Genomic DNA, 12,103 nt, shown 5'->3' with positions numbered 1-12,103 from the left:
CTCTCTCTCTCTCTCTCTCTCTCTCTCTCTCTCTCTCTCTCTCTCTCTCTCTCTCTCTCTCTCTCTCTCTCTCTCTCTCTCTCTCTCTCTCTCTCTCTCTCTCTCTCTCTCTCTCTCTCTCGTTCCCTCTCTCTCTCTTCTCTGGCATGTGCTCCAGTTCATTATTTCCATCATTTCTTGGTAATTTATAGTTGGCTGTTTAAAACTTAGAGCCTCTTATTAAGTTTTGGCCATGGCGGATAAGAGGGAAGGCTGGAAGAGCACAGCGATAAACTAATCATCCTAAAACCCTAATTATTAGTATCTTACTGTGGCAGACTGTTTTTGAGAGCCAGGCAAATTGAGCCTCAAATGAGGAAAGGCATATCTGTGGAAGTGGTAATAATTTTCAAGTCATCTCGATCTGGCTTGGTATGGCAGAATTCATTAGCGCAGATTAGCAGTATGTGTACAAAGTAAATGAGATATCTAATAGCAAACGTGGAGGTCCAGAGACTGTTAATTTCCTCCACCCCATGTGAAGGATGGTGTTAAGAGGTGATTCTATATATATTTATATATTCTGACATTCTCTCTTAAGTATAGATTTGACTCTGCGCTCCCCGAGCTCTCAGCCAGACTGAACTGATCCACGCCACCCGCCTCCGGCCCGCCCCAGCCCTGTGACAGATGCTATTTTAAACTGCAGGAAGGCGATGAAGATGAACTTAAAACATCAGATTTTGTTGTGCTACACTGATGCAGAGGAACGCTGTTGTTTTGCCAAAGCACAAAGAAAGCTAATTATGTGTGTAAGTAGAAGGTTGTGGGGGCTAAAAAAAAAAAAGAAGATTACCAGGAATAATTTGCTGATATAATTACACCAAAATTGGGTACACACAATCGTAAAATACATGTATTGCTTGACCTGGGTTAGCCAGTGAAATAAATCCTCCTTCTATAGCCTTTGTTAATTTGTTTTTATCATCTCCAAGTGGTGTTTGTGCAGGCAGTTCAATTTGCATGTGTAATTCCACTGTGCAAATTGACAACAAGTTGATAATTCCAGGGAATGGGCTTCTGTGGGTCCCTGCTATCTTCCCGAGCCTATTCATTTTGAGGAACCACTGAGGCGTGAAACTCATACATCAACTATTTCCTGACAACGCTGAGGCTTATTGTCCCCTAAAATGTCATTACAGCCATTATTTATGAAGCTAATTCATTTATTAAACCATATTTACTCTGACAAAATGTGTCACATTCTATCCGTATCCCCCTGCCTGGCTCTGAACAATGCCTTTCAATGAGTCGCGTATGGAGGGAACAATACAAGCCACCAAGCTTTAGATGTTTGCTTTAACCATACAGTGGTACGGACAGGTAGACAATATTGTATAGAGGTACGCCATTGACTGTTGGCCTCTATCATATTTACTAAGAGAAGGGGAAGGGTACAAAGTAAAGAGGACAAACTCCATGTTAACCATGTTGTATAACATGTCTTCAATGCAACCCCTTTAAACTCCAAAAAAAAACGAACTCCTCAGCCAACATGACCCTACTTTGGAAAGCACACTGTCAAAGTACGATTGAGGAAGTTACTTTTAAACCGCGTAGCCGGTGAGCTATCAGATGCTAAACGGTTGTGTAGCCCTCTGGCCGGCTGCGGCGGCCTCATGGATCTATCAGCGTGTCCCAGTACACGTCCTGACGGCCGGATCATCCCCCATTGTGGGACACGCAGTAACACATCACGCATGTTAATGTTACACCCGCTCCCTGGGTTATTCCTCCACATCCTTCATATTGAACTCTATTTCTCTACTCCTTCCAAACTCACCTGTCACACACAGAAAAATCACTGGCCACGCCAGCCTTAATGACGAGCTTTGTTTGAACTTGTTAACAATATTCATTTGGAGGCTGTGACGTTTTAATTAATTTGAGGTGTTAACTGCCACGAGGGCAAGCGGTTTGCGTGTGAGATGGGCGAGCAGGGATGGGGCGCGGTAGAGATAAGAAGGAAGCACTTAGGCCCCCTGTGAAAAGCCTGTAAAGCGGGAGGGATCAATGGCTGGGAGGGGCCAATAGCCACCATGGGGTGGATTTCTGGGTGCCAACAACACTAATATATGTCTTCAGTATTTCTGTCAAGATCTCTTCTTCGCCAAAGTATTTAAATCATTGATACACCGCGTGCCTTTCGCTGAATATGTGCATTTTATTGGAAAGCGGCAGGATGCTGAGAGGGAGAATTTGAAAGGCTGCACATTGCAGGGGAACCGAGGCACGGGAGGGGGGGGTCGAGCTGGGGGAGGGAGGGCTTGTGGTTGGAATTAGGTAACTTTGAAGCAGTCCATTGAACAGCAATAAGCTTTAAAGGCTTAGCGAGCATAAACACATTAAACTGATGAGATTCATCAGCACTCTTGTGTCAAATCCGTTGTGCCTACAGGCTGGGGCGAACAATGGTACGTTTCAGACTGACGTTTCACTCCAGCACTGAGACAAACCTGCGCTCTGTTTTGCGGGGGCTGATACAAAGATACCCAAAGTTCCACCTCTACCCAGCTCTGCTAACCACGCTGGTTCAGCAGCCGCCACACAGAGTACACCTATCTGATCTGTCTACAGAGAGTTGCATTTTCACAACCATTTCGCAGCACTTGGAATTGGAAACCCCTGTATGGTAGAAAGAGTGTTTCATGAACACATGCGTTCAGTTTATCACGAGTTAAAACAGAGCCCTGCCTTGATTTCCGTCCGTCCCCCATCCCTGTCTGTGTCCCGTCACTGGGAGTGTCATTGAAGGAAGAACTGGGCTAAACACTCGGAACAGCAGACGTTTTCGAGTAAGTTCACCCTATTTGATGTTTAATTGGGCTAATCTCTGAGCTGCACAGCTGGTGCTCTATGACCTGATAAAAATAATAATACATTTAGATGGAAATATTTCTTCTATGGAGGAGGGGCGTTATGGGGGTGGGGGGGCTGGGGGAGAGGACTTTAAACTTTATTTCACCATTTATCTGTTGTCTCATTCCTTTCTAAATCAGCCACAGTGGCCCCTTTCCCTTTTGGCTAGCATAACTGCAGGCCACCAGATTGGCATGAAATGAGCTCTATTTGAATCTTTACATGCTCCAATCAGATGAGCTGAGATTTAATCACGGCCCGCCTGCCCTACTGGAGTCAGGGCCCTCAGATGAAGCCGACTACATATTCATAGGTTGGCTTGCACGGTTGATTACCACAGCATAGATGGAAGGTACGTCCCTTCCACTCTTTATTCTTATTTCAATTTTAACTGTGTGGAAATCGAGTTTGAATAGTTCATATGAATCCCCCCACTTACCCACTGTGTTGGGAAATAAGGTATATATATATGTATAGCTGCAGGTGTTCAGGAAGCATAGGTTCATATTTTGATGAATAGTTTCTGATGCGGCCATGTATTAAATTGCACAATGTGTTATTTTCCGGCTGGGTAGTGTATCATTAACACCGTACACAATGCTAAATGTTGCAGATAATTTTTGTGCATGGCCTTGCAGTCATTCATTAATGTCCCTGACATAGAACAATTCCTTCGGAAATAAAGGAGAATATTGCCTGATGAATTAATTTGGCTGATAACATCTTGCATATGAAGCTTAAATGCCATTTCAAATTACATGCATGCACTGAGGAACTTTCAACTTCAATTTGCATACGGGGAGCACAAAAAATCATCTGTATCTTAATTTGCAGAGTCTTCCTCATCTGATGCAACATACATTTTATAAGAAATCCCACATCACATGGTAGATAAATGCATACACCTTAACCACCAGTCAATTCTACATTTACCAGTTATTTGAATTGTGAAAAGCAGGAACCATTTTACTTAGTTTATTCAGTCTTTTGCAGAGAGTGAGCTGAACAGATGATGTGTTTGAAATATAAGTGCACCCCTCTGATCTAAATGATAATGCAATCTCACTTTTAATACTCTGCTGACGAATACAGCTAGTACATTACACTAAATATGAATCGACAATGTATATGAACGTAAGAGAAAGCGTTTCCTCTATGATGGCTAGGCTCCACTGTTTTTAACAAAATACGCGGTTATATGAAGTGCACATTATAAGGCTCCTATATTTAATGTCCTCGCACTGAAGACTCATTGCTTGTTGACGAGGTGTTTCTTTGTTTGTCTGTGAGAGAGTCTGTGGATGATATACCTGTTTCCCTCCTTTCTTCATCCCTCTCTGAATAGATCACCTCGCTAATTTGAATCATCCGCAACCCCTGGGTTCACGGCTGAGCTCTGCATCACAACATCACGCGGCGCCACATAGGATGAGAGACTCCTGATTGTGGAAATCTCTTCCTCTGCTCCCTCTTCTTCTTCAGAGAGAAAGAAGAAGAGGAGGTGGGCTGTGTGTGTGTGTGTGAGGGATAGGAAGGAATGCATAGCCTTCCTCATTACACTGCTGTCATTTACTCTTCATACCCGTACTCTTTAGTGGCATTAAGACGGGATGTAAATTTGACAGTTAACGCTGTTAGAAAATGGCTAGTTCAAGAAGGCCAGGAATTAGAGATGGGCATTAGGCGCTGATAAGCCCCTCGCCTCTGCTGCCGCGGCTGCTTAACATTCATGGGAAAGCCATCATCAAACACCGTTATCACAGCTCTGTTGACGGCTGAGGAACATCATCACTATGATAATTTCTTCTTTTTTTTTTCATAGCTGTGAGCCAAAAAAGCACCCCTTTTATTTCAGCGGGTTTGTTAATGAGATAGGAGGCTTGTTGGTAGGGGCAAATGCAAACTTGCCACCTCTCCAGAGTTTGTTTGAGCCCCCCCCCCCCGCCCCCCCACAATCACTACCACCAGTACTACTACTACCATTACCAGTACCTCGCTGTCCGCCGTCGTCCCAAGACACTCCACAACGTCGCACCCCCCCCACCTCCAGCTCTGCACACACCGCGGCGCACTGCGCTCTGTTTACTGTTGTGATGGCGGCGGCTGATGACGGGGGTGGGGGTGATAAGGGGGAGGGTGGTGGGCGGGGCTGATGGGCTGTTTTTATGTACTCCTTTCAAAGTGCTCTGTGTGCATTGCTGAAGGAGAGCCTTAATGTGTACCTTTGCAGATCACTCACTCAAAGGCAGGGAAAACATGGCTCTTTCCACACGCGCCCTCTCTCGCCCTGCCTCGTGGCTGGCAGCTGTCAGTCAGCGGCGATGGGTTTGCTGATCTGAGGGGGGGGGGGGGCCGTATTGATGGCACTTCAGTAGAGCAAATGCTCCCGTTCAGCATCCGGCGCCTGGTTCATTACGAGGGAGGAAAGGTTCATTTGAACAGTCAGCCCTTTGGATCTCTGCGACGTCAGTGCTCTTACACATTTTAAATAAGTGGACATGTGGTTAGTTTACCAGTCTAAATGGACATTGATTGTCCAGGTATGTATAACTGCCAAGACCAAGCTACACTTCCTTCTGATTCATCACTGTGTCACACTGTGTCTGACAATGTGTATTATCATTCTCATTCTTATTTTATTAGTAGTAGTATTAAAACTATAGGAACATATAGGGTTATAGGCTACTATCCTATGCAAACATTGCATGACTAAACCCTCAAGGTGAACTAATGGCGATGCGTATAAGCTTTGCGCAAAGATAGTCTGTTACCACTAGAATGATAAAAGGCCATAACAGTCATACCATACATAGAAGGTCTATCAACAACTCTACCCTATCCTTCCCTCCAAAAAAATGAAAAATCAAGGATGAATTATTATTATTTGCATGATTTTCCGTAATATATATTCATTCGGTTTGTTTTTTACTGTTTTTCTTACCTTCTTAAAACAAGCCTATGTGTGGTGATAAAGCTCTGTCTCCCGTCTGTCAACCTTTCTTTCTTTCTATCTATCTTTCTTTCTTTTTTTTTATTCATTTCTTACTTTCTTTCTTTCTTTCCTTCTTTAAACAACCAAGAAGATGGCTTGAAGCTCTGGTACCCGGAAATGCTATTCCCATACAAATGCACAATTATAGACACATATTAGACAAAAGTACGTACTTATTGTGTTTGCTTCAAAGAACATTTGCTTAGCAGCTATAATATGTCAAGAGGAAACTAAAATTATGACAATATCAATTACTGGTATATCGTTTTTTTCTTTAGTTGTGTGGTTTATTATTTAATTACATTGAGGTGCCCTGAGAAACTCAGCCTAATTATTGGATATGAAGCGTTAAAACGGCATTGGATGAATACCCTATTTGGTGCTGTCAAAGTTCGTTAGCTGTAGCAAGGCTATTGACGCATAATTTATGGATTTCTAATTCGAAGGTTTAATTAAACCAATAGTGTTTTTTTAAGTTTTCTTTTTAGGTGTACAATTTCAGCAGAACCAAATCACTCATTCATTATAATAACTGACACCACATGAAAGAAATGAAGTCGGAGAAAACAAAGAGCATTGAAGCTAACGAAGTGCATTACACACTTATTAAATCCATTCCCACCTCCCCTCATGGACCTGTCCGAAAAACACATTTAAATTGTCATTGTACTCCAAGGTAGAATATGTGGACTCTTTTTCTCGTGTTAACTTTGAAGTTAGCTGGGGAGAAAACGTATAGGTAGAGTGGGAGGCATCAAATAATCAGTAACTTCAAAACGCATGCTAACCACTTAGCACTCCCAGAGCTAATGTCCTGGAGACATTCAGGATGGAAATTATTCAAACTCATTTAGAGGCGGCAAATTGGTCTAAGTTCAATCAGAAAACAGGCTGACACCGAACAAGAAGTGCAGCCTAATTATACTTGTTTGTCAAATGAAAATTTCATTTGGGCCGAAATGAAACCTCCGAGCAACTTCTTTTAAGGTGAGCTCCTAGTTGTATTATCAGCTAAATGCAGTAAAATCCATAATCATGTGATGATAATGAAAACGGAGCCAATGTTAACATTCAGGCTTCCATTGCCCCGGGCTACTGGTGATAAAAATTAAGTACCATAGTCCTCTGCCAGCCATTCTGACACCCGGGCTGGTCTTTAGCCTCTTAGATGCGTTTTTGCATTTTAAAAACTTTATCAAAGCACTGTTGCAATGTGGAAAATGTCAACGTGAAATGCACTGAAGGCAAATTGGAATTTCATTAATAGTGAAATTATTGCTTTTGACTGATGTATTACTATGCTTGTTAAGAGGCGGGGAGTGGAACGCCGCCTGTCTGGTCCGGCTGTTTGCTGAAAGTTACCAATCGGCTCGCTGCAAGGAAGTGGAATTCATAAGTAAGTGGGGAATATCTGTTTATAAACAGTTATAGATTCTGCACGGGCACTATCTTCCTCATTTGAAATCAAAGCAATAGAGGATATATACGGCCTTGTAGTATGAAAGATGTACATAAAAGCTATTTTGTGTATTATTAGGCTATAAAACATTATAAGCACCTGAGTGTTATATCGTCCCTTGATTAAATGAGAGGCTACTTTTCATCTGAATAGCAGTTTTTCAAATATCAAGAATTTCTATTGATTATAATTGTAGCTAATCGGAAATAGTTAGCCTACCTGCTAACAAAAACCACAACAACTACAACAAGATCAGCAATCAGGCTTTAGACACAGGACTTCAGACCTACGGATATCAATAAGGTATCAGTTTATTTGAACCTGCGCTCATTCATGAGCCTAGTAGTTTATTGATTCACCATGTAATCCTCTAAGCGTCAGTGCTGTAACCGATTCAGTTGAGAATTGTTGTGACACCAGGAGACTTAGGAGGGCTATTCCTGCGGGGGCGTGGGGTAACTCACTGACTGCAAGTACACGGAAATGGTTAATTCAATTAAGTTTTCTTGCAGTATATAGTATAAGTTAACGTTGAACATTACCTGTGCCGGCCTACTGGTTCACAGCAAAACAATCATATTTTTCTAAAGCTTTAAATATAATTGTTTATCAGTCAAATGTGTGTCAAAGGGCTTTCATTTGCAGATGTATAAGGACTTTTATCTTAATCGTTAAGAATTTGGATACCATGAGCCTAGGTGGTCTCTTGCTTGTGTAGTCTTTTTTGGAGCATCATTTCAACGTGTACAGTTATAAAATATATTCAAATGTCTGAGATACAACATGCAGTAGACAAGTAGGTCTTCATTGGATGGGAATTACTGTGTTTTAATTGGATTTAAGAATGGTAGTGAGTTTGTTGAAGTGATATTTTGCTGCGCAATTACAGAATGTTGTAAATAATTATTCACCAGAGTTTAATAATTATTCACCTAATGGAGAACACCCAGGTTCGGCCACAATTAAAAGCCCTCTACCTTATTGTGAGTGAACCATTTTGATTTTCCAATTAGGACCCAAAGAGCTGCGCATGGGTAGAATGAACTAGCAAGAAAACCACAGGACCAGGTTTTATTGTCTGGACTTCCACTAATGGTGTGAATGTATTCAACAACATGTAGGTGTTTGCCTTGTCCGGCAAGTTGCAAAAAAGAAAAGAAAAGAAAATCCAATTATAGTCCCCTTAATGTGTAAAGGTCAATCCCCATCCGTCAAAAGCAACACCACTAACTATTACCTTTCTTGAGATTTGTAGTTTCAAACCAATGTATATGCAACCGTACACATTTAATTGCACATTAAGTCCCTCACTTCCTATTGGGTATTATTTTCTGCCAGTGTACTACCCATGGATGTATAAGTACTACATGGATGCATAATAAGTACTACTTCCTACTGTCTAGTACAAGAAGGCTAACAACTCATTGGTCTTCCAATCTTATTTTATTTTGATGGTTTCATTTGCGTTCTGAGAAACCAATTACCAAAATGAAACGCTATTAACAGTCAATATTTTACCACGTAAAGTCCTCATCACAAGCAGCTTTATTCTTTTAGTGACACTTTAAATCCTAATGAGCTCACATTTTTTTTAAGCAGTCTCTTTGTTAAACGTAGAGTAGAAAAGTCTGCCTTATTTTGGGAAGAAAGAAATCCTAGTTAATTATTAAGAACATCAGAGTTTTGACTTCACATTTTTGGGTCGTTTTCCTTGGTTATATTAAAGCAGTAAGGCACTAAAGGAAACACTTCAGGAGGATTTTAAAACTGTTAAGAGGCTCTTAAACTAAATGTGAGCGTGTCCTAGGATTTTAATGAAAATGAATGGAACAGAAAGAATGATTGCGAGCTTTTGCTTCATTTGTAATAGGATTGTTTTTGAGCTGTTGAATGCAATATGACCACATTGCTTTGTCTGGCCATAGTTTTCAGTTGGTCAATAACGACAAACTGGTTTGAATTGGTGCTTTGTCCATCATGTCTACTAGACACGCAAACTGCATCTATCCCTCTTGTGGTATATAAGGTAGGCCTACTGTTTGTAATTTATAATACTAATATAATATTATGTGCTTCAGGTGAGCTCATGGTAGATACAACAAACTATTAAATATAAATTCTCTAAATGAATGTTCCAGCCTCAACTTCTTGATATCAGCATAGTAACCATACACAGTCAGTTAAATTCTGTACTTCTATAGATCGATACACTTGACTTTGAGATAAATGTCTGAAAGTAATTCAGAGTGGAACGGCCACATAACCCATCACTTGTCTAATTAAAATCAAGATGCATTTAGACATTAAAGACAAGTCAGATATCTGCCACCTGGTATACCAGCATTAGGCTTTGTATAATTTAAAGGACTTTCAAATCACATAATGTTGTCACACTTCTCATCTAGTTTAATGACACTATTAATTGGATTTGTAATGATGTTTTAAGCAAACTTATTTCCACACACATCTCCCAGGAAATGGCCTCTGTGATAACAATAAGCGGCGCATGCTTGGCATACTGTTAGCTGCAGCTGAGGAACATTTGCAGTGAAGCTCTGACCTCTGTTGGTTATATTCAGAAGTGCATCTAAAAAAGTTGTTTGACCGTTTTGGCAAGTGTGCTATCCAGAGGCAAGCTTTGCAGTGATTTGTCAAATTTGACAAAAGTTTCTGATAGTCACATAAATAATGTTTGATTGTATTAGTATCTTGCAAACACAAGCCTTCAAAGCTGTACTTTTTCACTCCATGAAGTATGTAGGCTAATAACTAAAGCATGACACCAAAGAACATAAAGGAAAATGAAGGAACCATAAGCTTCTCACCAAAGACCCCCAAAACAAAGTTGACAACAAAGCTCAAAATAATTCTGCAAATATATGAAATAAGTAAATAGTTCATCATTAATTTGTTAATAATTATTAAACAGTAATGAATTATTCTAAATGTTAAAAAATAGACAGAAGGATTGTAATTTTAAATAAGTTGTGAAAGTTATTTATGGTTTGTTTTGCAAAAAAAAGCAAAAAATTTTATTTTCCGATAGTTAACCACTACATATGTTACCTAATCTATAATGACAAACCTGGAAAATCTTTTCAAATCTTTTTCGTTTAATTTACAGACAATTTATAATATTAAGTATTAATACTTATCAATGATAATAATCCTTATTATCATCATCATCGTAACCTAATAGAAAAAAATTAAGTTTCATTAAAAGTCTGCAGTTTTCTAGCGAGGGCAAATGCTGTTGCAACATGTGCTCATCTGTAGCGAGAAGTTAAGTGGAACTTTCCGAACAAGCGCTGGTTCCGAATTATCTGATGAATCTATCCCTCACTCCAATGAATCCTAATGGATCAGGAATCTCTCACATTTACCCAACAATGAGGGTATGGTGAGCAAACTTTCTCTCCAGGATGAAACTATTATCTCCAACTAGACATGCACAGGGTGCCAGTTTAATAAATAAAGATAGGGTTATCTGTTGGCCGGTGTGATTGCTGCAGCCAAAGCTGCATCCAAAATGAGTGTCTTATCGTGTTGAAGGGTTTTCAGCTCAGCAGAGACAGTACAAGAAAGCTAAAAATCATCTTTAAATACTAGTTAAAGATTGTGGTTCGATAAATTGTGCCAAAACTGTTGTGATCAATGAAGCATGCATTTAAGATATTGCCTATTTAGATACAAAAGATTAGGCCTAATGGAACTGCCCCTTTATCAACAAGGTAATGACTTGTTTAAACTGTACATGATTATGCTTTCCTATTCAGTGTTTATGCTTAATGTAGCTTTCATTTCCACAGACTATATATAAATCTATTATTTGTAGAAATTATAAAATATCTGAACCATATTAGATGTCATACCTCCAACACAATTATTAAATAATCTCAACGGTAAATAGGCCTTCATCTTTTGAATGCTCTTCATTGAAAGCTCATCTCCTTCCTTTCAGCTAATATATACATCGTTCCATTATTTAAAAAATAGCTGCAATCCATTACAAAGCATTTGTGAAATCAACACCTGGATATATCATCATCGGCCAAATAGCTGAAACGGCATCCTTAAGAGGCAGATTAATCTGTGTGCCACTTGCTACTGAGTGCGTAAACACCCAGCCTCGTTGCCTGAAAGCCTCTGAATTGAAACCTTCTTTGCTCCCGAACCACAAAGCCGATCAGATGGTCGCCACCATAGAGGAGAATGTCAGCCGTATTTTCCTCTTTGCCAGTCGACACGATGCTTGTTTAATAGTAATTGGAATCTTATCCCGCTGTTTGCTCATCATTTCCCTCGCCTAGTTATTCCACACCTAAACTCCATTTAAGTTTTTTAATAACATTTTAGAATAGTTCCCATTCAGGTAAACAGAATCTGATTACCTTGATGGATTGAAAATGTATGTCTGATGGTGGTTTATTTGATTTATTTATTCAAGGGGCTTCAAATGGAACCACTTAAACTGAGGCAAACACCAGCACAGGAATATGATAATAGTTTAGGGAACAAGGCCGTTTTGATCTATATTGTCGGCTTGCCCAACACACTCTGCCTATGGCGGAGGGCAGTAAATGGAAAGGCTGTTGGATGCATGCAAGATTATTTGTGGCGATTCTAAAAGAAAAATAAATTCACAGAAAAAAATTAAATTGCCGTATCATATGAAGTGTTGGTTTAAGACTGTTCAAATATCGCTCTCTCTCTCTTGACATCCAGGTAACGCCTAGCGTCTCACAAAGGGCTCC

The sequence above is a fragment of the Gadus morhua genome, chromosome 15 (assembly GCF_902167405.1).
Source record: "Gadus morhua chromosome 15, gadMor3.0, whole genome shotgun sequence".
In the NCBI taxonomy this organism is placed as follows: domain Eukaryota; kingdom Metazoa; phylum Chordata; class Actinopteri; order Gadiformes; family Gadidae; genus Gadus; species Gadus morhua.
The sequence above is the reverse complement of the archived record's forward strand: the minus strand, read 5'-3'. Positions refer to the sequence as shown.